The sequence below is a fragment of the Arvicanthis niloticus genome, chromosome 17 (assembly GCF_011762505.2).
Source record: "Arvicanthis niloticus isolate mArvNil1 chromosome 17, mArvNil1.pat.X, whole genome shotgun sequence".
Taxonomy (NCBI): Eukaryota; Metazoa; Chordata; class Mammalia; order Rodentia; family Muridae; genus Arvicanthis; species Arvicanthis niloticus.
Window position 1 is genome coordinate 16,420,510 of NC_047674.1, and position 26,322 is coordinate 16,446,831.

Sequence of the window (26,322 nt, forward strand, 5' to 3'; positions counted from 1 at the left end):
ATACTTTCTCAGATCAAACTTCTGGAAGAATTAATAAATAAGAATCTCAGAAGGCACAGGCATGCCTCGTGACAAGAGATTTTGTCTCCAGTCCTTTACAGCCAGTGTTCTGAATACAGTCATTGTAACAAACATGGCGGGCGCATGGCACTTCCTGTTTGTAGACGCCTCTGTGGTTTAGTGCATGGACTCGCATGCTATGACTGTGTACAATGACGGTGAGGGGACACCGTTATCCATTTTCTCTGTTTAATTATAGTAGCGAAGCAAGTACCCGTCCAAATCTTCATTAGCCATTTGCGTATCATAGTTTGAATATATTTGACAGTGTGTCCACGTCATTGATGGTTTAGTGCCTTTCTACAAATATATACATGAATTATGTAAATATTACTGATGCTTAAGATGGGTGTGATTGTAAGTACCGGTAATCTCAGAACTGGGGAGGAATCCAAAGGTCCTCCTTAGTTAGATAAGAAGCTAACCTGGGCTGCAGCTACCCTGTGTTGTGTTTTATAAAAAGAAAGAGGGCCAGGAATATGTTTGCTAGATCGAGGTATGGTGAGGTGGAAGGGGGTACCTCTGCAGGTACCAGCCATATGATGGATACAGTATAGAATAGAGTTTATTTAGGACATGGGAAGGAGAGTTGAGGAGGGAGCAGAGTGGGGGGGGGGAGGGCAGGAACAGGAGGAGAGGGGGGAAGGGGGAAGGGAGAAGGGGATCAGGGAGAGAAGGGGCAGAGTAGGAGTGAGGAGGGGGCAAATAGCCCCTTTCATAGGCATATCTGGCTGTTGTCAGGTAACTGTGGGGTGGAGCCTAGAAGGAATGCTAACACCCTGTCTCAAACAAACAAATGAATGTCTTGTCTTAGGGTTTCCATTGCTGTGAAGAGACACCATGGCCAAGGCAACTCTTATAAAGGACAACATTTAATTGAGGCTGGCTTACGGATTCATTATCATCATGGCGGGAAGCATGTCCAGGAAGGCATGGCGTTGGAGGAGCCGAGAGTCCTACATCTTGTTCCCAAGGCAAACAGAAGACTAGCTAGGAGAAGGGTCTCAAAGCCCACAGTGACATACTTTCTCCAACAAGACCACACCTACTCCAGCAAGGCCACACCTCCTAATAGTGCCATTTCCCGTGATCCAAGCTTATTCAAACCACCACAGTGCTTAAAAACAAATATTGCTGATAGTTCCTTTTTAATGTTTGAAACCTTTTGAATGCACTGTGTGACTTTTAGCTCTGAGTATAGAATACTTGACATCCACTACTTCAAACTCTGACGAATTCAACCGCATGCATGACTGAACCAAAATTACTGTAAAAACTTCAACTCTCCTCGCCCTTCCCAGGGCTGTGGTGACAGGGGCCTACCATGGTGTCTCTTCACAGCAATGGAAACCCTAAGACAAGACATTCATTTGTTTGTTTGAGACAGGGTGTTAGCATTCCTTCTAGGCTCCACCCCACAGTTACCTGACAACAGCCAGATATGCCTACCACACTCTGCTGTCACATGGGTGTTGGGGATCCAAAGTCAGTTTTCACATGTGAGTAGCAAGCACTTTATCTGGGGGCCTAGGAATGTGACAGATCCCTGAAAGACAGAGAGAGATGGTCAATAAAATAGCAAACTTCCGGCATCTTACAGTGATCTGCAAATGTCAGGCCATTCTCTTGACCTGAGACAAAAGCCTGAAAGGGTTTGTTTGTTTTTTTTTTTTTTTCCTCCTACCAGAAGGGCCCCTGACTCCTGGTATACAGGTTCATCAAGTCCAAAACTGGACATGGATATGTTTACCCCAAATATGGAACCAATTAGTGTGTTTCTTCAGCTGTAATGAAAGCCTTTCTTCACCTGTTGATGCTGAGTCTGAGGCTCTCCTTGCTGTTATGTCACGCTCGAGATTTTCCCTATTAGTTCTTTAACTGCCAGAGAAGATGAACCAGATTCAGAGCCTTAGATGATGACAGACCCACCAAGCCATTTCCATCTCCTCAGCCCCACACTTGAGTTTCTTTTAAGCATGTTTTGCTCTGGTCCACATTAAATTGCTGTGGGATATGGTTCTGCCTGGGTCTGAGAGGATTTTGACAAATAGTAAGTACCAGGTACTGATGACTAAGCACACAGTCAATACCTGGCTCAAATTCCTTCCCTCAAGGGGCGCCATTTTCTTCCTTAGCAGTGATCTGGGAGCTGCCTATGGGTTAGACTGATAGGATTGTGCGTGCCAAGCCAGTTTTGTGACTATCTCCTTAGTGCTGCTGTCAGACAAGAAGAAAGGCAGCCCTGGATAGGGAGCTGTCCCTAAAACAGAGCACAGAGGGCTTCTCAGAGCCTGGCTTTGGACAGGACACGCTGTGACCATGACAGAGGGAGACCCACAGGACAGAACACAGGGAGAATGAAGACCGTGGTGCCAGTCACAAATGGCAAACTCTCCTGGTCCTGCCTAATATGACTGACCACTGTCCCCTCAGTTACAGCTGCATCCTTCTATCTGCACGAGATTACAGCCTGCAACCATGAAATTGTCCCCGTGGCTGACAACTGGGTACAGAGCTCTTAACTAGAGAAAAATGAGGGCACTTTCTCGGTGTCTAATCCAACCGTAAACATGGGATGAGTGGACTGTGAAAAATCACTCTGGGCTCCTTGGGGACAAATGTGTTCCTTCCCTCTTCCTGATCTACACCCTTTCTAACACCCCCAGGGTATTCGTCACTCAGTAGCTTCCCAGGTGATAGAAGAAAAAGTTACTGTAGGCATGACAAGTCCTGCAGGATTGGTCTGGTCTCCTGTTCACTTCTGGAGTGAAGGGCTCGGTTTTCTGTTCTCTTTGCTAGTCTTTTCCCATGGCCTTCTTTGGAATGGTGAAGAGCTGTCAGTCTGGGGAATGCTGGGGTTGCAGAGAAAGGTCCTAAGAAGCCCACCATGGTGACAAATGGCATGTGGACTGGCCTCAGGAAGACAGGAAGTCAACACTCTCAGAAACCAGCCCCTGGAAAAGAGAGAAATGCAACCATTCAAACCTGGAACTCCTTCTGATAACAGCCTGTATCCTGTGGGACCGTGCTACCAGACAGACATAAGAACTGGTAAGGTTGAGTGAGTTTAAATCCAGGGAATCTCAGAGATTCGACGGCAGAAGTGGAGCCAGTTCCCACCTGTCTCCGTAGCTGCTCTGGAACACATAACCATGAGGACCATGGGCACTCAGCCAGGTAGCATAACACCTGGGAGTTTTTCCTCCAATCTAATGAGCTATCTAGATAAGCCTGAGCCTTCAGCCAATGACCTTCCCTTCCTGGGTATACAAGAGGTTTTCATCCTGAATAAAGTATATGTTTTTATATCCACCGTCAAATAAACCTGTATGAATAATCAAGGATCATCTCGGAGAGCTACTTCATTAGAAATCGGGGTGAGGGAGGGAGTAAAAGGCTGCATCTAAGACTCGCGAGGACCAGCCCCTCCAGTACAATAGGCCCTTGCTCCCAATCCGAGCAATTCCTCTCAGCCTGAGCTCCGCCTCCCCCTCTCTGCGCAGCCGCTCACCTGGAAAGGAAAGACAGACAAAACTCAGACCCTGGTCCCAAACTCCCTCTTCCAAATGTTTCAAGCCTGTAGTGCCTGGCTACCCAGAGAGATTAGACCAGGAACCACTGTGGACTCCCCAATTCTGACTTTGCCCTGTCTCCTCCCATCAACTGCTGGCGGCTCCTGGGCACCCCCAGCAGAGAGGGCAGTAGGACAGCAGCCCTCCACTGTCTGAGTCAAAGGGGGTCTGTCCCTCTCAGAAAATAAGAACCACATATAAACTGACCCACCTGCAAGGATAATGGACCAGCCATTCTTCTTCCGTGGCAGTCAGCGGGATAATAGTAATAATCATAAATTTTTTTCAGGTAATCTGGCTATTGCTATCAAAATTAGGCCTGGCCTGTAGTCGTGTAGAATTCTGAGAGTGAAATTGCTTTTCTTTGAGTTTTCTGTTTTCATATACATCCCGTCCCATTTTATCTTTGAAGGTCCAGGCGGAAGGATGCCATCGTCGGGAAAGGATGAGATCGTATCTTTAATGGCTCCCATATCTGTACTCCTATGCTCATCTTTTTGTCCCCATAGCGGGTCTTCTGAAATACAGTCTTTCACGAAGGCATGCCTCTGTGGAAATAGGCCATTACGTTAAAGCTGTAAGTACGGCCTTTGAAAGAAGCCCTGGTTTTCTCCTTCTCCAAATTGGACATTTTTATTTTCTCGATCGACCCAGGGGACATTTTTCTCTGCAGCTGCAGACAGGGCTGCCGTGTGAGCTCTGTATGAGCTGTTGTTAGTGAGGGTCTCAGTTAGCATGAAGGCTAACCCCAGAAGCTGGGGTCAAATGCCTCTTTGGACCCTTCCCCCACAACACACACAGAGCATCCCTGGAGCTCAGCAGAAAGGTCATTTCCCACAACAGGAGGATGAGAGCAGGCCTGAGAGACATTAAGATTATCATATGGAAGAAGCCACCTCTGCGAGCTCATTTTATATCAATTTGACACAAGTTAGACTCTGTGGGTCTTGACCCCTTTGGAGGTTGACTGACCCTTTCACAGGGGTCATCTGAGACTATTGGAAAACACAGATATTTACATTACGATTCATAACAGTAGCAAAATTACAGTTATGAGGTAGTGTCAGAAATAATTTTATGGTTGGGGGGTCACCACAATGTGAGGAATTGTATTAAAGGGTCACAGTATTAATAAATGAGAACCACTGAGCTAGAACCATTTGGGAAGAAGGAATCTCCGTTGAGAAAATGCCCCCACCAGATTAGCCTGTGGGGCATTTTCTTGAGCAATCTTTGCTGTGGATGGACTCATCCCAACCTGGGCTGGTAGTCTTGGGTTCTATAGGAAAACAGGCTGAGCAAGCCATGGGGAGCAAACAGCACCCCTCTATGGCCTCTGCATCAGCTCCTGCCTCCAGGGTCCTGCCGTGAGTTCCTGTCCTGACTTCCCTTTATAATATACTACAAGCAGTGGGATGAAACAAACCCATTCCTCTCCAAGTTGGTTTTGGTCATGATTTTTATCACAGTAATAGAAATCTTAACTAAAACACCCAAAAATGAGAAAGACTGGGAATCTCAGAGCAGAGCTATGTTCAACAAAAGGGAACAGGCATAGAAAAAGCACCTGGCTTGTAAATGACCCACAAAAAGGGTCACATGCTGATGGAAGCAGTGGACATGTAGGTCCCCACCACCGCCACCACCACCACCATCTTTTCTTTTTTGACAGGACCTCATGAAGCCCAGGCTGACATTAAATTCACTTTATAGTGGAGAATGACTTCTGAGTCTTCTGCCTCCAATTCCCAAGTGCTAGGATTATAGTTGTGCACTACTGTGTGCAGTTTGTGAACACTGGGGAATTGAACCCCGGGACTTCATGTATGTGAGGCACTCTGTTGACTTAGCTATATCCCTATACTGTCTCCATTTTTCCATGTGCCTATGACACACACTGATAGTCCCACTCTTGCCCCTCTGTTTCTCTGGTCTCTGCCTACTAGACATAAAACTGGAAGATATGTTTGGTTCAGGAAAAAGAGCTGACAAACAAGTACCCTTCAGAAATTAGCTTTATTAGGAGAGGGTATCCGGAGGCCACTATTTGACCTTGAGGGGAAAAGTGTTGGAAATGAACAGTATGGTTGTGTTAAAACAACACAACAGGGCTCTACTGGAGAGGAAAGTCTGCCCTTTAAGACTTAGAGAGTGCCTCATTAAAACGGATAACTTAAGGTAAGAGTTAGAACGATGGCCACCATGAGAGGACGATGCTGGGGAGGCCAGAGAAACATTCAGAGAAATTCCCTGCACAATGCCAACAAGTGTGACTTTTACACCACTTCATGGTGTGGAGACATAGCACATAATTTAGTTCAACATAGCATACTTGACAAAGAACATGGAGGATCCGAGGATTGATTAGACCATAAGTTAGGGGTGGCCATTGGACCACACAAACAACTTCTTAACTCTGTCCCAGGATGTGAGCTGCCGAGAGGTGTGGCATGATTTCTTCAGGATGTGATTGGACTTCTCCGAGTAACCAAAATCTTAACTGGGCAGTTTGTGATCTAATGTCCATGAGGTTCCTTAGGTGGGAACTTAGAACAGCTACCTGGAGAAAGGGCTTTCCAGAGAAAACTGAAGAAGGGATCGTGGTTAGAGCTTGAAGGATGGTATGCATATCTGTCAGTGTTAATGAAGAGCCTGTTAGTGGGTATCAGTGGGCTTTCCTCTTCAATAGCTTCCTTTTTTTTCCCCCTAGAAAATACTAAGTAACTAGGAGTCTACTATCTGATCTAGACAGAGGAGGCTCAGAAGCAGCTGCTAGATGGGGAACTTGCCTGCCTCACAGGGCAGTCTCCCCATTCCCCAGCAGCCTCCCCAAGCTTCTCTCTGTGTAAGTTTCCTCTGCCTCATCCGCCTTGAAGTCTGATGGTTTGTGCTTGTTTTCCAGATTTCTTCATATTAATACACTTACCACTTATTTTATTAGCTTGCCTATCATTAGTATGCTTACAGATTAAAATAGAACCTTCTAGAAGGAAAGGAGATCCATCTGGCTTCAGGGTAGCTTTTCTGTCCGCAGACATCTCACAGGATGATGAGGCAGGAGTCTCAAGGGCAAGAGAACATCCTCCGAGCTGTGGTCCAGAGCAGAGCTTAACCCAGGCCAGGAAAACAGACAGGCACAGACTCTGGGAGTTGAACATGGATCCATAGATGAGAAACATGGAAGACTGGTTGATCTAAATGTCTTGCTTAATTACTGTGTGTTCCCCAACAACAAACAGGGTCGGCTGATAGCATTCATGGTGGCTTCCTACACAAAGATGAGGAGTTTTCTTTTCAGCAGGACATCATTCCATGAGCTTTCATTATAAAAGAGACACAGCACCGTAAAATGGCTTAGTATGATCTTGGGAATGTTCTACAGTATGTACATGTTGTCAAATATTAAACATACTACAGTCGACATCTGGCTTAGTTGTGAATGATATCTCAGTAAGATGAGGGAGAAAAAAAAAGGCAGGAAAGCGACAAAAATGGAAACAGGAAGGGAGCCAATAGCAAACACTTAGGGTGAATATAAGAAAAGTGAACGGCTGGAGACACAGCTCTATGGTAATGTGCCAGTATAGAATGCGCAGGGCTTGGATTCCATTCCTAGCACCACAAAAATAAAACAAGCCTGACTTCTGATTGGCCCAGACTTGGCAATTCTGTTCTGGAGTTTAAAAATGGGGCCCAGCGGTGAGGTCCAGAGTTGCGCAAATACTCTGACTGAGCCTTTTCAAAGAGAGGATTTTCTCTCCCCCCACCCCCTATCTATTTACAAATATATGTAAAGTAAATTTAAGGCATCCTGGGCCAGTTTGCTAGAATTTCATGCTGGGAAAAGACTATCAGGATTGTGTGATGTGGTTAGACACAAACCTTTGTGCTGTCTGTGGGCCATCTGTGGGTCACAAGATGTGCAGAGGAAAGGAGAGCCCTGTACCTTTGTGTCCTTCCACAGAGCTGGGGAGGGGCGGGCAGGCGGTGTTGCAGAGTGTGGGTGTAATAAATAATGCAGTTATGGGAAAGTGGTGTGGAAGGTGATTGGAAGAGAAAAAAAGGTGAAAACTGACATTCATGCTTCTGAATGAGTTCTGACAAAGATGAACAATTAATTGTTCAAATCCTTCCTCTATCTCCCTTAGCTACCCACCATCTCTCTTACCCCCCCCCCACTACCCCTCTTTTTTTTCCTCACTATCCCTCTTACCCCCCACTCTCTCTCATGAGTCTCTGCAGGGAAGATCTAGATGTTTGGGACTGCATCTTATAATGTCCCTTCATTAGCATGGCTTCCTTTTTACAGCTCTACAGTCAAAGCCACGGAACAAATGAGGGACCCCCCTCCCGCATCCCTCCACACACACTTGAAAGGACTGAAGTGACAGGGAAGTCCCAGGAAATGGCTCTTGTCGCTCTCTCTTTTTGTAATTACTTAGTTTTATTTTATGTGCATTGGTGTTTTGCCTGCCTGCCTATGTGTTTTGCCTGCATGCATATGTCTGTATAAGGGTGTCAGATCTGAGAGTTACAGACAGTTGTGAACCACCATGTGGGTGCTGGGAGTTGAACCCACGTCCTCTGGAAAAGCAGTCAGTGCTCTTAACCGCTGAGCCATCTCTGCAGCCTCAACAGCATTTATTCTTGTCATCTGAGAATTTTCAATGTTTAGCAAAGAACGTTTTACAATACGTATGTTGCCATAAAACTCAACTGTGTTTTCAGAAAATATCTTAAGTCAGTCATAATTCTCTGAAGAGTCTTTGTAATTGATCACTGGCAGGGAGATGGGCTGCCACCAGCATGGAGCCTGAAGCCATTATCCCTACCCCAGTATGATTTCATTGACATCATCTTAAAAATTAATGCCAAATCACAGTGAGATGCTAAGGAGACTACTTATGCCATGGTAGCTAACCCCTGGCCACCAGGAGCCTGTTATCCCGATCCTGCTAAACCTAACACCAACCCTCTGGCATACTGAACTTCAGAAGCCAGAGTCTCAACTTCCTAAGTCAACAACAGCAGAGGGAGGTCCAATTAGACCAAGCCCAAAATGTCTTGAATGCTTGACAGGACTCATGGCTGTATGGCTTTTGAAATTTCTGAGCCTGGGTTGATGATCTAAAGCTCTACCAATATTCAACTTGCTGTGAATCTATTCAGTGACCCACACTATGGCATGGATACCTCTTCCCAACATCTCTTCCCAACATAGAGAAGCCTTGTATGACACAGGAAATGAAAACAACAGCAACCTATAACAATGTAGCAACATAACAATGTAGCAACATTACAATGTAGCAATATAACAATGTAGCGATATAGCAATGCAGCAATACCCTTAACCCCTAGTGACCCTGAGGAGTAGCTTCTATGATCTCCATGGATGCTGAAGACTCTAATGTGAAGTGATGTGTCTGGTCATAACTGTACATCCTCTTGTGGCCCTGGACTCATCTCCATGATATTCCCAACTACTGTATCATGGTCACTGTGAGAGATGGAGGCAGCTGTAGTAAGGGCCCTCTGATGTCTGGGTCACTCCTGTCTAGACTTCTGAGTCCCTGGTGAGTTATGAAGGCCATTGCCCCTCATCTCTGCCATCATTTCAGCTGGTGGCCTTGATGCATGGGGTACCCGCCAATGACAACTCAACAGCTTGGCTAAGGTTCTCCTGTGACATCACCAAGCAGAACACTAAATATGTGTCCCCCTGACTGTCACCGATTCTTTTAAAGAATAATTATTTTTCCATCATGAATGTCATAGAGAATCAATATGAAAATTCAATAATAAAAAAAACTAATCCCTAATAGACCCACGGAGCAAAGCTCATTTTGGCTAAAGTTCATTGACTTTGTAGAGTTATTTTCTTGTTTTATATTGGTGATACTATGACTGGACTCCAGAGCCTCAAACATGCCAAGCAAGTGTTCTACCGCTCTACTATACTTCAGCCAGGTAGGATAATTTTTAGTGTGTTTCGGTGACTTCATTTTCCCCTGTTTACACTACAAAAAGTGTAGTACAGTATTCAGGAGACCCACCTCTGGGGCCAGGCCGCCTGGGTACAATCCTCACCAGGCTCTGCCATTTTGACTTAGTCTCTAAACATCTGTGATGGCTATTAATTATTAATTTGACTGGATCTAGAATCATCAAGGAAACAAGCCACTCCCAGTAATTGGTCTGCCTACTGGGTGCTATCTGAGGGGATCTTTGGGGGCTCTGCCCTGGCAGGAATGGCCAAAGAGTTTCTGCTCTCTGAGGGGGAGGGAGAGCCACAGCAAGGCAGGCTGCCAGGCCTCTGCCTTTTCTGCTGCTGCCCTCTGGAGCTGTTGCAGTCTGAGGCAGGCAGCAGGATGCAAGGCTCTGGGATGCAGTGGGCGGGGCTAGGAGCCAGGGTTGGGGCCACTGAGCAGTGGGAAGTGGCTATGGTAGAGGCTCAGGCAGTTTTCAGCAATGAAAGCTTCAGGAGAGAATTCTCTTCCTCAGAGGTGTTACAGCTCTATTAGACAGACAGTCGTTAACGAAATAACTTGTGTACTTTATTCCTTGTTGGTAGGGTCTTATATACATTTGGGGGTGGGCTGGGATCTAAAAGCAGATGCTTGTTCTGAGATACTAGGGATGCCTCACCTGGATGTGGAGAGGTTTCGGGTGTTGCCCCTACATGACTGTCACAGTCCTCTCCATGGGGTGTTGTGGTCACATGTCCCAGGACAGGAAGCTGGTCAGGAGTAGATTAAACACCTACCATTCTTAGAAATGAGAATTATCAGGGTTTCTGAATTCGCCCAACCTCACCAATTTTTCTGTCTGGTGGCAGAGTCCACTGCCCCCACATGCCACTAGCCATGTTTGTGAGGGAGTCTCTAGACTGGATTAACTGAGCTGGGAATACCTATCCTAAATTTAGGCAGCTTCGTTCTCTGGGTTTGGATTCTGAACTGTGCAGGAATAGATGAGCGAGCCGTGCCAGGAGCATGTATCTGTCTGTGATTCTCTCTGCTGTTGACTATGCGGGCGCTGTGACTCCCTCTTTCAAGTTCCTGTGGTGACATCCCTGCTATGTAACCTGGAACTGTAACCTCTCTCCACCTTTAAGTTGATTTTGTCAGACTTACTTTATCATAGCAACAGAAAAGAAACTAGGACAAGTTATCGATCTTCCTCTGTCGCTGGTGATCCAATGCAGGTTGTCAGGTTTGGCCACAGGTGTCTTTTCTCCTGGAGACATCTCCTCTTTGTCAGGCAGCCAATTGTTATAACAAGTAATTGATACCATTCTTAAGCAATTGGCTTGTCAGTGAAGTGGAGATAAAAAAATGTCTTAAAACTAAAACATGAATAGAATTCCCAAATAATCAACAGTGGGATGAAACACACACACACACACACACACACACACACACACACACACACACACATTGCATTTAACATCTAATACAGGTGTTTTTCATCCCAGTGAATTTAATAGACCCTCTTTTTAAAATTTTCCCCCTCCATCTTATCATTATTACGTAAGAAGTTTCAAAATTATATGATATGCTGTCAGTATTATTTTATTGAGTCTGGGCTAATACACACACGCACACACACACACACACACACACCTCTTACTCATTTAACACTAACTACACATCTACTGCAGGTTATACACTGACATAGTAGTGGAGACGTACCGATAATCAGAAAGAATCCTTGGCACAAGCACTCTGAAGATGAGGTAGTGTCTCACTATGTTGACCAGGCTGGCTTTGAACTCTCTGTAGCACAGTCTAGCCTTGAACTTGCTTCTTGAGAAGCAACAGGTCAGTGCTCCTGAGCTCAGGCCTGCTGTCCTCATTGCTGCGTGTGAACTCTGCACCTAAACATTAGCTTTCCCCTGCAGATGCTTATTTATCTTCCATTTTATTTTAATAACTCAGGCTTTGGGGGGGGTGTGCATCAGGTCAAAGGATACATAAACAGCAGCAAAACTGTGTACTCAAACCCACCTCCTCCTTGCATGCAGAGCCATCTGTAAATTAGATCCAGACTTCATTGCAGGCTGCCATGTTGGTTTCCAAGTGGAGAAAATGACTCAGTTTCCAGTGAACGTACTACAGTCACTCTGAAGAGACGACCACACACCTGTAGTTTGGGAAAGCCCTAAAGATGTATTCTGGGACCCGTTGTTAATGAATAGCTGCTAATTAGCAATCTGAACCAAAGGTGAGAAAATTTAGCACAGGTAACATCGGATCTTTGAGCAACACACAGCAGACATAAACACATGACATCAGTGGCCAGGAGCTGAAGCCGCAGGGTTCAACTGATTGAATCTCAATAGGGGTCCGCTGACAGATGTGCTATGAACAGGACAACTCCATGAGAGGCTAACTGAAGAGCAGCCTGGTGCCCAGTGCAGGTGGTGATGTGTAAAGACAGTAATTAGCAGCAACAAGGAAAGGCCTCCGGTGGCCTGGGGTTGGTACAACTGAGGGAAAACAGGAAGCTTCCTTGCAACCAATTTTAATTACTAATTCTCTTAAATCGTATAGTCAACCTCATACAGTAATATGTGTGTATATGCATATATGTGCTTGTTACAAAATGGCTACAAGAGGTCTCAGAGTTCAAAGGGGCAGAGATCTGATACAGGTGCAAAGAGAGACACAACAGGTGTTGTTACTCAGGAAACCATTTGGAGAGTTTGGGTGGCAGGCGGAGCTTCTTCCAAAGGGTAGCATCAAGCAGTGGGGACCCTGCTGAGCTGCAGCCCTGAGACAGTGTTCTCTCTCTCTCTCTCTCTCTCTCTCTCTCTCTCTCTCTCTCTCTCTCTCTGTCTTTCTCTTTCTCTCTCTTGGTCCTTTCATATATGCACTGGGTTGGGTAACAAACCAGAGGGGTTGTGTCTGTTACATTACTATATCTTTCTCTTTATGAGGTCCAGATGGTGGTGCCCCACCATCTGTTGATCTGGTATATTCAGTAAGTTCTCAAACCTGGTTTTTCCAACCATTTTTATATGCATGTTTGCCCCTGTGTTCCCAGCCCACTTGGGTAAGTTTACCAGTGATACCTTTTTTTTTTTTTTTACATTTTTTTAAAATTTTATTTAATATTTTATTTACAAAAACCCCTGTCCCATGCCCCCCCTTTCCTTTTTGCTTTTATACGATTTTTAAAAATGTTAATCAAAGGATTTATAAGTTTGGTAATGCTCAATCAGAAGCGTAACCCAATACCCAACCTAGATATAAAAACTATCTTTGACTGGTGGAGACCTGTGAACATCTGCCTCCATGCCCCCTCTCTCTTTCTCTCTCTCATCACCTAGCTTCTCCTCTCCTTCATCCTCTCTCCTTACTCCATCTCTTCCTCTCAGTACTCCTTCCCACTTAGCTCCTCCTACATATCACTCTTCCTGTTAAAGTAAAACTTTTCTCTCAAAATACAATTAGAGCATACTTATTCCTAATTGTACCAGTGAGGTACAAGACAGTCCTAATACCCAGTCCATCATTTTGTTGACTAACCAGAACCTCTGTCATCTTTTCTAACTAAAACACTTACTTTTGATCCTGTCTTTTTTTTTTTTTTTTTTTTTTTTTGATACCTTTTGACTTGCATGAATAAGCCATTTTCCAGCCTGTTCCTCGTAGCTGTCCTGGATGAATGCTGATGATGTTAAATGCCTGAAGACGAGGAGTCACCGACTCCTGCAACTGCACTCAGGTAAAGTTGGCTTTATAAAGTGCAGTCACTCAGGGCAGGGCACAGCCTCAGGCCACTTTTTCTCACAGTGTGAAGTGACTTAGAACAGGGTTCTACACAATTAATGCCCAGAAAGTATAGAGGCTGATAAAGAATTCTTTCATGAAAGGCTGAAAGGTAGTTAGTGATTCTGAATGTCACACGTCTATTACAATGGCCAGAGTTGAAAGAAAAGTTCAAGACTCAAACAGGACCCTATGGAGTGAACACTTTGCAGGTGGGATCAAGTTCAGACGGGTTCCCAGGGATAGACTAGTCACTCTGAATCCAATGGCTAGTGTCTTTATAACCAGACAGACACATAAGACATACCCACAGAGAAAATGCTAGAAGGAGGTCAAACTGGATATGGTGGCAGAGAGAGGAACCATATTTTACCAGAAGCTAGACAGATACCCAAGCCCCTCAGAACCTCCTGCCTGAGATACTCTGCTATTGGTGATTTGTTTTAGCAGCCCTTAGGGGCAAACACACACGCATAGTGCTTTATGTGGTGACAGTCCCCACTTCAGAATGTTGACATTATGGTGGTATGAAAGTGATAAGCACTCAGTAGAAACACCACATCTGATTCTAAGTGTGAATATTTTCCAGGTTAGTCCATGTGGTTCAGTCCTGCCCTATGCTAGGGTGGTGGCAGAGAACTCCGATCCCAGGGTCGCCTTCAGTAGAATGAGTCTTGAGTGCATTACCAACTTGTCACATTAAACTTAGGAGGGGCTTATGGGACATCAAGCCATTGTCAGCACAGGAGTACCCGTTAAGAGATCTGTGATGGAGAATCAGAAGAGATACAGGGACTACAGGGCCAATGAGACACAATTGGCAAGCAGCCCGGCAGGGCCAGGAAATGTGGCATCTCTGCGGGAGTGACTGGCCTTGGTGACTTGTAATTTCATGTCAGTGGTGCAGGGTGGACTGCAGCAGGCAGAATGCAGAGACTAATAGGACGTAGGGGCAAGAAATGACCGTGCGCTGTGCAGCCTGGGAGCTCAGAGTGAAGTCATGGGTTCAGATTTAGGAGAGAGCCCCAAACTGTCTGCCTGCCCGCTGAGAAGACTGAGTCAGCCTATCCCAGCTTCCCAGATTGGATACAGCTGGCCAGGGTCGGGGGAGGAGTGGGTGGAGGGAAGAGACAGAGTGGGGAGGGGACGGGAGGGAGCACAGTGGGTATTTGTTTTGTCAATCACAATCTCTTGTCTGAACCTGTAACTCAACAACCACAAACAGCAAAACATCCCTTTGTCTTCAGATCCCAGAATCTTCAGGATTAAAGGTCTGGGAACAGAGAAACTGCCAAGAAGAAGTGGGAGGAAAAAACAAAAACAAAAAAACAAAAACAAAAAAAAAAAACCCAAAACCAAACAAAAACAAAACAAAAAACTTCCACTCTGTGGAGCATTTAAGATTTCCAGTGAGCAACCAAATACATTTTGCTGTCAGGATTTTATGTTTGTTTGTATGCCTTGCTAGCTCCAAGAATGTGGGAAAAAGAAGAGAAGAGAAAAGAAAAAAAGAAAAAAGAGATCACAAAGCCTTCCAGCTCCACCACCCAGACTGGACGGCCTCTTTTGTTTATGTCAGCCTACAAGTCAGAATCCCTCAGATGATGATTAAGGGGCTCCGTTTATTTCAGTCTTCAGCCATTGTTCCTACTAAACGCTTGAATTCTCTTGTTTGCATCAAGGTATATAATTGGGAAGCATGCAAATTAGCCAAGTCTGTGAGCTGTAATTTCTCTGACTCAAAGGAGGGGGTTTGTAATGAAAACGGATGGTTAGGCAGGATTCTGAAAGCCGCTGGAGACTGCAGCCAAACACCTCCCACTCTTCAGGAAGTGGAGCACACTCACAGTGGGCCTTGGCGGATGGAGTCTTCCTTAGCCCCACACACTCCAGGGAAGAGCAATGTAACTGGCAGCGGGATGTGTCTTGACTTTTCCTTCCAAGGAAAGCATACAGATTTCTTTTTATTAGCACCCGATGAGGCTTCGCATGGGTTTGTAGTGAACTATGGGATGGATGGGCTGATGGGTGGGCCTGGCTCCCCAGTCCGCGAGCAGGGTTGTCCTAGCACTGGGAATAGAGCCCTTGTCACTCCTGGTGTGCCCATTAGAAACACACGTTTGGCTGTCATGTCCCTTTTGAGGGGAGCTTTTATGCTCAGTGGAGCCCTGAGACCTAACACCCTCAGACTGGTTGGAAATGTTGCCCAGTGGTGTCAAGCTGACTAAAATGTCACAGTGTGGCTCTGGCTCCTACAGGAAAGTGAATGGGCCGCTGGGCTTCCACAACACCCCCTTGTGGCCCTGGTGGAAGTGACAACACTATGGGTCAGAATCCCTGGGGCGGAAATTTGGATTTGTGCGAGAGAGAAGAGTTGGTTATGTGGCTTCAACAATCAAATGCTTAGTTTTCTGACAATTAAGACAGACATACACAACCGGTATCATTTTGAACAAAATAGCGGGAGTGGCCGACTATGTTTATGTCTGAAGCAGGGGAGTCTTCTGAAACCTCCAAATAATTTCTAGTTTTGGAAGGAGAGTTTTTCCCCCTGACGACAGTGACAAGCACCACTGCTCTAGCTTTCACACATTGAGCGCTGCAAACATATCACATGGCCAGATGGTTAGAGTGTGACCTGGCCCTGAAATCCCCACACCTCAGCTCTGCCACATCCCCTCTCCTGGAGGAGAGACAAGATGGCGGAGTTTTGTCTTCCTTTTACTGTGCCTTGTGTGCAGGTCGGTCTTCATTCCTCACTGAAGGTACTAGATCTAGGAGACACCTCCTGCAGCTACTGAGAACTCTCTTTATTTTGCCCACAGAAAGAGGCAATTGAAAACAGTGTGTGGCTCGGCAGTTAATCTTCCCGAGCCAATAGCCTTCAATCTCATTGGCTGGTAGCTCGCTTTCCTCCTAGCTCCTCTCTTAATTACAAGGAAGTTGATAATTAAATGTTATGTAACTCTTTGGTCATGTAAAGTTTGGGGGTTTTGTTTTGTTTGTTCCTGAGATATACATGCTGCCTCTTTGTGTTTGGTGTCAAATTTTTGCCCACAAATTGCAACCATGGGAATTTCAGGGAAAGCTGATTTTAAAGCAGGCTGGACTGAGAAGCAGATAAGTTTCTGTGTTCTCTGGACAGAAAATCAGTTTTTTAAAAAAAATTTACAACTACCTCTTACAGGGATTTAGGAAACAGGGACAAGACGAATCTCCAGAGGAGGATGGAAAGAGTGAGACCTGGAAAAACAGAAAACCAAACACCATGGTTTCGTGTTTATTCCCTCCTACCTCGGAGCAGCACACACAATCTTTGGCTCACAGGCTTTGTGGCAGCTGGATATTTTTGCTCCAGACCAAGTGTCTATCTCCCTATTCAGCTGGGTCTGGAGGTTCCCAAGACCTCCAGTGAGAAGGACATATCTGTCAGCACAGCATGTCCCTCAATGTGAAGTCAGGGGAGGCTGTTAAGTTACTGTCTGAGTTATGGTTTCCACGGCTGTGAAGAGACACCATGACCAAGGCAACTCTTATAAAGACAACATTTCTTTGGGGCTAGCTTACAGTTCAGAGGTTCCGTCCATTATCATCAAGTCGGAAAGCAGGGCAGCATCCAGGCAGGCATGGTGCAGGAGGAGCTGAGAGTACCTCTCCATCTTCACCCAAAGGAATCCAGGAGCAGACTGGATCCCATGTGGCTAGGAGGAGAGGTTTCAAAGCCCACCCCCACAGCACCTCACTTCCTCCAACAAGGCCACACCTACTGCAACAAGACCACACCTCCCAATAGTGCCACTCCTTGGGTTAAGCATATTCAAACCACCACAGTTACTCTCTCACGTATCAACCATATCTTAAAGGGCCACTAGGAGAACATCAAAATGGATACTTTATAAAGAGTTTGGGGAGAACCTCACCCTTGCTGGCTCTGAAGGACACCTGCCAGGTTCTGTGAGGAATAGTCAAGACACCCAACTTCACCTGGAAATAGAGTCTCTGGTGAGTTGAAGCCCATCAGAGGAACTGAAGGTGGAATTCTAATCCAGCAAATGTGCAGGAGCATCCAGGTCTGCATTCGCACAAGCCCTGAGATACTGTCTAAGGCTCTGGAGCATCTCTGTGTGAATGAACTTTCCTGCCCGACTTGACAAGGCATGGCTGCTCATGTTGTCTGAACGTGGGTTCTCTGTTTGGTATGTGTTTGTGTTGTCCTTGAGTAACTATGGAAAGTGGGATGTGATTATTTTTTCAATAATTTAAAAACAATTTCCAATTGTTTGTTTTGTTGATTGGTTGCTTGGTTGGTTGGTTGGTTTTTTTTGAGACAGAATCTCTTTATTGTTTACCTCTGGTTATCCCAGAACTCACTCTGTAGACCAGGCTGGCCTCAAACTCACATAAATTGCCCTATATCTGCCTCCCAAGTGCTGGGATTAAAGGCTGTACCACCACACCTGACTAAACATTTCCAGTTGTAAATAAGGACATAATTTACATTTTGATCTCAATTTGTTTTGCAAGGATTGTCTCTGCTCTCCCACACATTCATATTCTCTCTCTCTCTCTCTCTCTCTCTCTCTCTCTCTCTCTCTCTCTCTCAGAGTGTATGTGTGTGTGCAGCTATATGACATCCAATATAAAGGTCAGAGGTCAGCCTTCGGTGTCATTCCTTAGGCACCATTCATCATGCTTGTGAGACAGGGTCTCTTACTGGCCTGGAACCCACCAAGTATTAGCTAGGCTTGCTGACCAAGGAGCACCCAGGATCAGCCTGTCTCTGCCTTCCCAGTGTTAGGATTGTAAGCACAAGCTACCACTCTGGCTTTTGTGTGAGCTCTAGGACTGAATACCAAGGAAACTTCTTTACCCCTAAGTCCTCTCCCCAGCACCCCCTAATTTCTGAAGGCTGATCCATCCTAGGCAAGCTTGTTCTTGTTGGGGTGTGTCCTGTACAAATTAAGAAGGATCCAGGAGAAGCAGCTAGGAGCATCCTCACTGAATCTGTTGGTTTTTATTGTTCTCAGTACTCTGCCATCTTAATACTGGTAAAGCCCTGGAGATGGCAACGTTATATTTGTTACTAACAGCCATGAGCCATGACTGAGAGAGACAGACAGACAGAGAGAGAGAGAGAGAGAGATTTCCCAGATGACTGTGGCTGTTATAAGACAGTTTAAGTTAAAGCAGAATTAAGGAATAAAACACTAGACAGGTTATAATTCCTAAGTGCTTACCCTTATACCCACAGATAAGCTCTCACCCCTCATCCAAAAAGCTTCTCTTGGCAGCAGACAGAGACCATTGCATAAAGTCACAACTGGTCAAAATGCCAAGAACAACTAGTCCATTGTGGGCTACCCAGAGCCGATGGTTACATCTACAGCACAACTCCTGTGCCTGGGGAACATTGTAGAAGAGGGAGCAGAAAGATTGCTAAGAAACACGAATTCTGTGGTGGGACTACATCTCCCAGAACCAATGCGGAAGTGTCTCTCATGAGGCCTCAACAGTATGACTGCCTAAACAAGGCCCATGTCATCACGGCAAGGGGGCATCTTCAGGGCCCACCCCTAGGTAAGTGCTACATGCAGCTAACACCTGTTAGAGAGGGGAAATTGGTCTTTCTTGGGGATGAGCCCCTAACTAGTTATCCAGTATGAAGTGGTCAGCCCTGAAATCATATACATACAACTGACATTGAGTGAGCTCAGCAGGGGAAATTTATATATTTATGTACACACACGCACACACACACACACACACATCAGTAATATTTCAAGAAAAGGGCTATGAATTTGAGAGTGCAGAATGAGGATAGCTGAAGGAGGGATAAATTACGTAATTACATTTTAATTTGCAGGATAAAATAAGATATTCAAAAACCAAGATGCTGGCCCCAGTCCTTGCGTTAAATAAAATCAGCCCCATTTGTTTCTACAGACTCGCAGAACAGCATTCAGCCTCTCTGTGCTGACCCCCCCTCCCACGGATGCAGATGGCCACACAGAGCTGATGCTAACCCATCAGATGCAGCACTCCGGCAGTTCTCAAGACTTCTTGAGATTTATTGAAATGTTGTTTACACTGTGGAAGTTCACTTCACTTCCCCTCCGCCTGGCAATTACTGTGAGCCCCTCTGCATTTAGAAGTCAGGAGAGCCCCCCTGTGGATACTCTAACAACTGTAATTTGCTGTTCCAATAAGCCAGCAAAAAAAAAAAAAACCAAGCCAAACCAAACCAAAAAACCAGGCCACCAGCTTTTACATCTGCTTTGTGTGTATGTGGGCTGAGCCTGATCTTATGCGACAAGGACTTTGACTTAGTGTCCATTGGCATGTGCAAAATGAATGTGATTACAGGCTAGAACGTGGCATCACCCGAAGCCAGGGCAAATCACAGCCAGTTCCATGTTCTGTAACAAGGAGGGACAGCTCAGTGGAAGTGAACCTGTTTGCGGACCTTTCAGAAGGAGGGTTCCATTATCAGAGGGGGTCTCAGGAAGGGTGAGAGTCTCCCCTCTCATATATTGTGCTAGCCAGCCAGCTGGCCATCTTGGTCAGATAATCTGCACTGGTATAGTGCTGTACCTAAGCAGGATAAGAGATCTATTGATGGTCTAATAAGGTATCTAAGATGTTATGCATCTGATACAAGCAGTCACTGCGTTCTTTGGAAGGAACTTGTGCATCCATAGCCTGTGGCACCTCAGGACACAAACCTTCACAAGTTATAAGGGGAACCTGTATTTCTTCCCTGACACCTGGAATGCTTGCTGGTCACTCCCTGACAGTCTCATCGTTACTCCCGGCATCAGGGTACCTGAGTGCCCTAGGATTCCCCATGGTCCCTCTGCTCTCCTGAGCTGCAGTTTTCACACAACAGTCTAAGGAGCCCAGCCCTGCACTGAGCCTCCCAACCTTGGCTCCCCAAGCCCAGGCCTGCTGTCCCTTCTACACAAACATGTGGTGACCAAGCTTTCATCCCAGTAGTCCATGGCATGGACGAACCTTATGGAAGGTTTCACAATGAGATATCACATGGGATTACAAAATGTTCGTGGATTTTCTTTGTATCAGAATGCTTATCAGCTACAAGTGTTTGGAGCATTCCGGATAACACTAAGATTAAATCAACTCCCAGAAACACAGGCTTCTCTCGTCATCATGAAGAAGGACTCTGTTACTTGGAAATGGTTAGATGACCCCCTGGCCTGGAGTGGGGAAGGGTTGGAGGGTGGCCACTGGAATCTGCCCAGGAGGGCAGACTTATTTCACCTGATGTTTTAAAACCTTATAAATGATTTGTGTGTGTGTGTGTGTGTGTGTGTGTGTGAGAGAGAGAGAGAGAGAGAGAGAGAGAGAGAGAGAGAGAGAGAGAATACATATAAACATCAGAGGACAATTTGCCCATGTTGAATTTGTCCAGCTACCACAGGGGACAGAACTCCAGTCACTAAGCCTGGTAGCAGGCACCGTTACCTGCTGAGCCACCGTCCCTACCCCCACCACTCTTATGACTTCTTACAGCCTCAGTCTTCTGTATTATGTGCAGAAAGGGTAAGCTAAACAAATCAGATGCTGAGTCCAGAAAAACTCAAAAAACCTGTTCGTAGGAACACACCCTCTGCCCCACACCAGGCCCCTCCCTGTCTGTGTCTAATGTATTTCTATGCCTGGCTTCCTCACTTCGGCTGGCACGCAGCTCCCTTCACAGTGAGTGCTGGACCCATCTTAGCGGGCTGGATAGGCTTGACTGAGGCTGCCGTCCCTTCCTCCATCCCAGGACCTTTGCTGCTCAGGGGCCAACTCAACACCTGCAGATGTAGGTAATCAGGTCACCTTCCAACCACCTGCGCAGAGACAGTGATTCTGTTAATAAACGTGACAGTGGGACACCCAGAGTGACTATGCACTCCCACCCCCAGCCACATTGCCTTCCCTTCTGTCGAAGTGTGACTTAGGCCACTGTTCAAGCGAAGGGTGTCTGACTTAGCTTCATGGTGAAGGCACAGTCTGCTGTCCTGCTTGGTGCTGGCCGGATTAGAAACCCAGGCAACGAGGTGCCTTCTTCTAGTTATGCAATGACTTTTACCAGCTAGACAGCACTGGCTCTCAGCAGGCAGCAAGTGGGGTCCTAGCCTTCTGCCATTTATTTGTCTAATGTTGATAAATACACAGCAACTGTAGCACAGGACCAGAAGGGCTTTGTGAGCACATCAGATGGCAAACAAATGAACAGGTTCCTGGTTCCTGAAGGAGAGCATGGGGGAGGGGGTGTCCCTCCCCAGTCACGTGGCTCTGCTGCATTTTACATAAAATGGTGGCAGTGTCATGTCTATAGGTCTGTTGGGAGTATCGGTTTAGAAACGTAGCTTGGATAACTGCCTCTGTTTGGACTCTTCAGTTTGTTCATTCCATGGACATCAGATGATGCACACTCTGTACCGGGCACCTCAGTCAGCACAGGTGGTTCCCTGAGCAATGTACACACCAGTGCCCCCAAGCAGGCTGTCCTAGGCAGTGTTCTGTTGTGCTGTGAAGAGACACCATGACTAAGGCAACCCTTATAAAGGAAAGCTTTTCACTGGGGCTGGCTTACAGTTCGGAGGTTTAGTCCATTATCATCATGGCAGGAAGCATGGCAGCAGCCAGGCAGACATGGCGCTGGAGAAGAGCTGAGAGTCCTACATCTGGACTGGCAAGTAGCAGAGAGTGTACGTGACCCCAGGGCCTGGCTTGAGCATCTGAAATCTCAAAACCTACCCCCCAGTGACATACTTCCTTTAGCAAGGCCACAGCTACTCCAACAAGGTTGCATTCCCTATGGAGGCTGTTCTCTCATTCACACCACCACACAGGCCTTAAACAATTACCCACTCACACTCCTGCAGTTACAGCCTACACACACGCGCACACACACACACACACACACACAGAGAGAGAGAGAGAGAGAGAGAGAGAGAGAGAGAGAGAGAGAGAGATTCTCCTAAACCACAGGGGCTCCCAAGAAGGTAGTGAGTGGGACTCTCTGTGCAAGCATGGGCTGGGGGCTGCTTTACAGGTTGAATGTAAGGATAGCGGGTGGGTGGGGGGTGGGTGGCTTGTTCCAATGACATCTGTGCTGGGCTGCTTGGAAAGGGTAAGAGAGAGGCAAGCGTGTCAATGTGTGTGTGTGTCCCTTGGCAGGGAGGTGAGGAGCTATGGCACAGAGGGGAGCCTTCGTGACAGTGCTTACAGAGGAACCCACCTCCATATTAGAGGCCTTAAAAGAGGAATAGGAGACAACAAAATTATCCATAATCCCTTAGTTGTGAGATGGGGTGGGGGAGGGGACCCGTGAGGATGACCAGTGAGGATGTCACTGCTGAGTGGCACCAGGTGATTCCAGGTAGAGATTCGAAGTTTAACCAACTGTGCATGCATGTTGCATAAATAAAAGGAGAGCCTGCAGGAAACAGGATTTCTGGTTGGGGCCAGGGCTGGAGTCTGAGTCAAAGGCTTCATGAGACAAGCAGGTGGCTGGCCCATGCCAAGAAGGTCACTAGGTCTTTGGGGACGTGGCTCAGTTGGTTAAGTGCTTGCTGCACACATATGAGGACCTGAGTCTTTGGTACCCACATAAAAGCTGGATGTCAGGGCACAGGCTTGTAATCCCATTACTGGGGAGTGGGAGACAGGAGGACCCTTGTAGCCTTGTAGCCTGCCGATGCAGCAAACTGCAGAACTCCAGGCTCAAGGGAAGACTCAAAAACCAAGGCTGCGAACAACTGAGGATGACCAGTTTCAGCGCCTGGCTTCGAACATCTCACGCTGCAGGTCATAAACCTGCCCCATCTTTTCAAGTTACCCATGCATGTCTTTCACCTCTCCCTCATATTGGAAAGAAGAGACATCGCGGTCTTAACTCAGTTTGTTTTTCCATGTAGCTTTAGAAAGCCGTGCTCATCTCTAGGTGTAACCATCAACTTGAAAGGCAAGAAACTTGTAGTAGCTTTTAACACCAACTTGCCCATGGGAAGACTATGGACCTAAGTTCACACCCTGGTCTTTGTTAAACACAGGGAGACCCAGGAGATCAATAGAAAGTCGCTTTTTGTTTAATTGTGTAGAATTCTTTCACAAAAGTTGGCTGAAGCCTGTGCATTTGGGGACAGTGCAGGATTTATGGCCGTTGTGTTTCTCTGGCAGCTCAGCAGACTTCCCTTCTACCTTATGGAGTCTCTGGTTACCTCAGATGGGGGGCTCTTTCTTTTCAGTCTTCCTTCTATAATGTCATGGCTGGCCTTCAGTGAGAAACAGAGGACAGCACACCAGGACCAACTAGGATGTCAGAACACTGACTTCAAAAGAAGGGTATTGTTTTTGTCGGGAGATTATAAAACTCTTAAGAATCAAAGGGCATCCTGCCTGAGGCCCACTCCTTCCTGAACCCTGGAAAAGGCGAATCCTTTGGGAGCTGGGGTACTCATTCCCAAAAAAAAAAAAAAAAAAAAGGTTTTTTTTTTGTTTTGTTTGTTTTGTTTGTTTTGTTTTTTTACTTTTAAATTTTAAGTGACCATTATTTTAAGTTGGGAGTTCTGTTGTGCGGCTCAGCCGACTATGAATCCCGGACTCAAGCAATCCTCCTGTCTCAGCCTTCAAGCTCTGAGGCTATAGACATGTACTACTGCAGCGGCAGTCAGTTACCTTTGGGTTTTAGGCTCACAAGTCACTTCCTCTCCCGGGCTCACTGGCTTCCTCTGTAAAACCGTGGCACCCAAACCTTATGCACCAGAGCAGTCTGTCAGGCATGCAGGGTGACGCCAGTGTACGGGAAGTGTGCCCACACTGATTGTGGTCTACACTGTATTACTTGAGCAACGTGCATTAAAATTCCGGCTTACAAGCTCTCCCGGGAGCTCATTGTTTATAGGACCAGGGCTCTTCGCCTCTCCCTCTTTTCTCTTCCACCCTTAGTTACACTTATGTTGTGTGCCACGTGCTCCCTCTAGTGGCGGAGTTGAGCAGCACCACAATCAAAACAGTTCCACCTACTGGCTTTCTAGTGCCCCAGAGACAGACACGGTTCTCAGACGGTCCACGGTCCACGGTCCACGGTCCACGGTCCACGTAGACATTCTAGAGAAGACGACGACACCTTAGAGAATGCCACGGTGAAGGACTTTGTTAGAATGGAGTCTCACGGGAGAAGATTTGAGGGTTTACACTCCTGCATATGCCTTTGAGCTTAAAACTCCATTAGTTTTCTCCTTCCGTTTCCATGTTAATAACACTTATCTTTCTTTGCAAGGATACTACTCTCATCCTCCAACATGGATTTCTTACACTCTCCTGTGATTTAGTTAAGCCTCGTAGTCTTGTTAAAATACACATCACTTATCTGATTCGTTCAGATGTGTGAAAGTTGAGGATTGAATTAGAATTCACAAACTGTCTTCTAAACCCAGAGATATGGGAAGAATCTCTTTGCAAAGATTACAGGATTTTAACATTAATGGGTTTCAAATCTGGGGTTAAACTGAAATGAGAATCTTGCTTCCGGAGTGGACTGGGCAAAGGTGCTTCAATTTGAAGCTTCAAAAAAATGTGACGGTAAGCCCAGTCAGTGCCAAGACCGACAGTGTGTGGGTGATGTGTGAGGAGATACAGTATTAAGCTGATGTATTTAAAATGTTTCTCTTTTACATGGAGTGGGGTGGGGAACGCATTCCTTTGAGCCATGCTGAGAAAGTACAATGTTCCCACATCTGCCAGTACCAACAACTGGGGAGAAACAAACAGAGCAAAACACTGTTTACTGTTGTATTTTGTTTTAATCTAAGGTGCCCAGCCTGGCCATTCCTGCTTCCTGAACCCCTCTTTCCCTCTTTCACTGATTAGCTAGGTCAGAAAGTGAAGCAAAGCGCCCACCAATGGGATAAGATAGCTCACCTTTGTCAGGAATAAAAGGCTAAAGACTTCTTGGCCAAGAGCGCTTGCTAGCCTGGCTTGGGTTTTGGTGTGCCTTTTTTATTTTTAAACAAACAAACAAACAAACAAACAAACAACAAAAAGAACAAGCTTTGTCCCTGTGTTCCTTTGTTTTATGCTCCTTTGTGTGACATGGAGATTGGTTTTTGTTTGGTTCTAATGCTGTGCGAGCTTGTTTGATCTCAGCATCAACAGAAAAACCTGGATGAGGTGTTGGTGAGAATCTGTAACCCTGAATTCCTACAGAGATGCAAGGCAGACAGGAGAATTTGCAGAAAGCTCCTGAACCAGCTAGCTGGAGTACAGCGTGGTGTGCAGTGGCAGAGACAGGAGAGGCCCTGCCTCAGACACAGGTGGAGCAAGGGAACTGGCCCCTAAGAGTGGGGTAAGTCTAAAGACACAGAGAGACTTACTGGAAAACTACTGTGGGCTGAGGACATGGCTCAGCCTAAGCAGACTGCTTGTCGTGGAAGATGGAAGACCTGATTTAATCCCCAGAACCAACATTTTAAAAGCCAGGCACTGTGGCATTCGCTTGTAACCTCAGCGCTGGATAAAGCAGAGACAGGTGAGACTTCCTGGCTGGCCTGCTTAAGTTTGTAGGCAAGTTCCAGACCAGAGGGAGACCATTTCTACAAAGAAACAAAGAAGATGGTGCTAGAGGAACAATGCCCAGTGTTCTACTCTATCCTCCTCTACGGGTCATACACTTGCTGACACATGCATGCTCACCTACACAAACACATACTTGGGCCAGTGAGATGGCTAGGCTGGTAAAGGCAACTGTGAGCAAGCTTGATGGTAAGGGTTCGAGCCCCACACCCATAGGGCAGAAGGAGAAAGCCAGCGCCTACAGTTATCCTCAGATCTCCACACATGCTTCACGACACACGTCCAAGCATGTGAACAAATGCATGTGTGCATGGAAATATAAGTAAAAACAT

The 26,322-nt window shown here is 46.2% G+C and overlaps 1 long non-coding RNA gene across 1 annotated transcript; it reads right to left on the reverse strand.

The window, feature by feature from the left end:
* Positions 1–5,407: 5,407 nt before the first annotated feature.
* Positions 5,408–17,078, reverse strand: LOC143434816 (uncharacterized). Its single transcript, XR_013104597.1, has 3 exons — positions 16,973–17,078; positions 10,278–11,774; positions 5,408–6,949 (listed from the first exon to the last, which is right to left on the reverse strand). It is a non-coding gene; the product is annotated as an uncharacterized LOC143434816 (long non-coding RNA).
* Between the last annotated feature and the right edge of the window lie 9,244 nt (positions 17,079–26,322).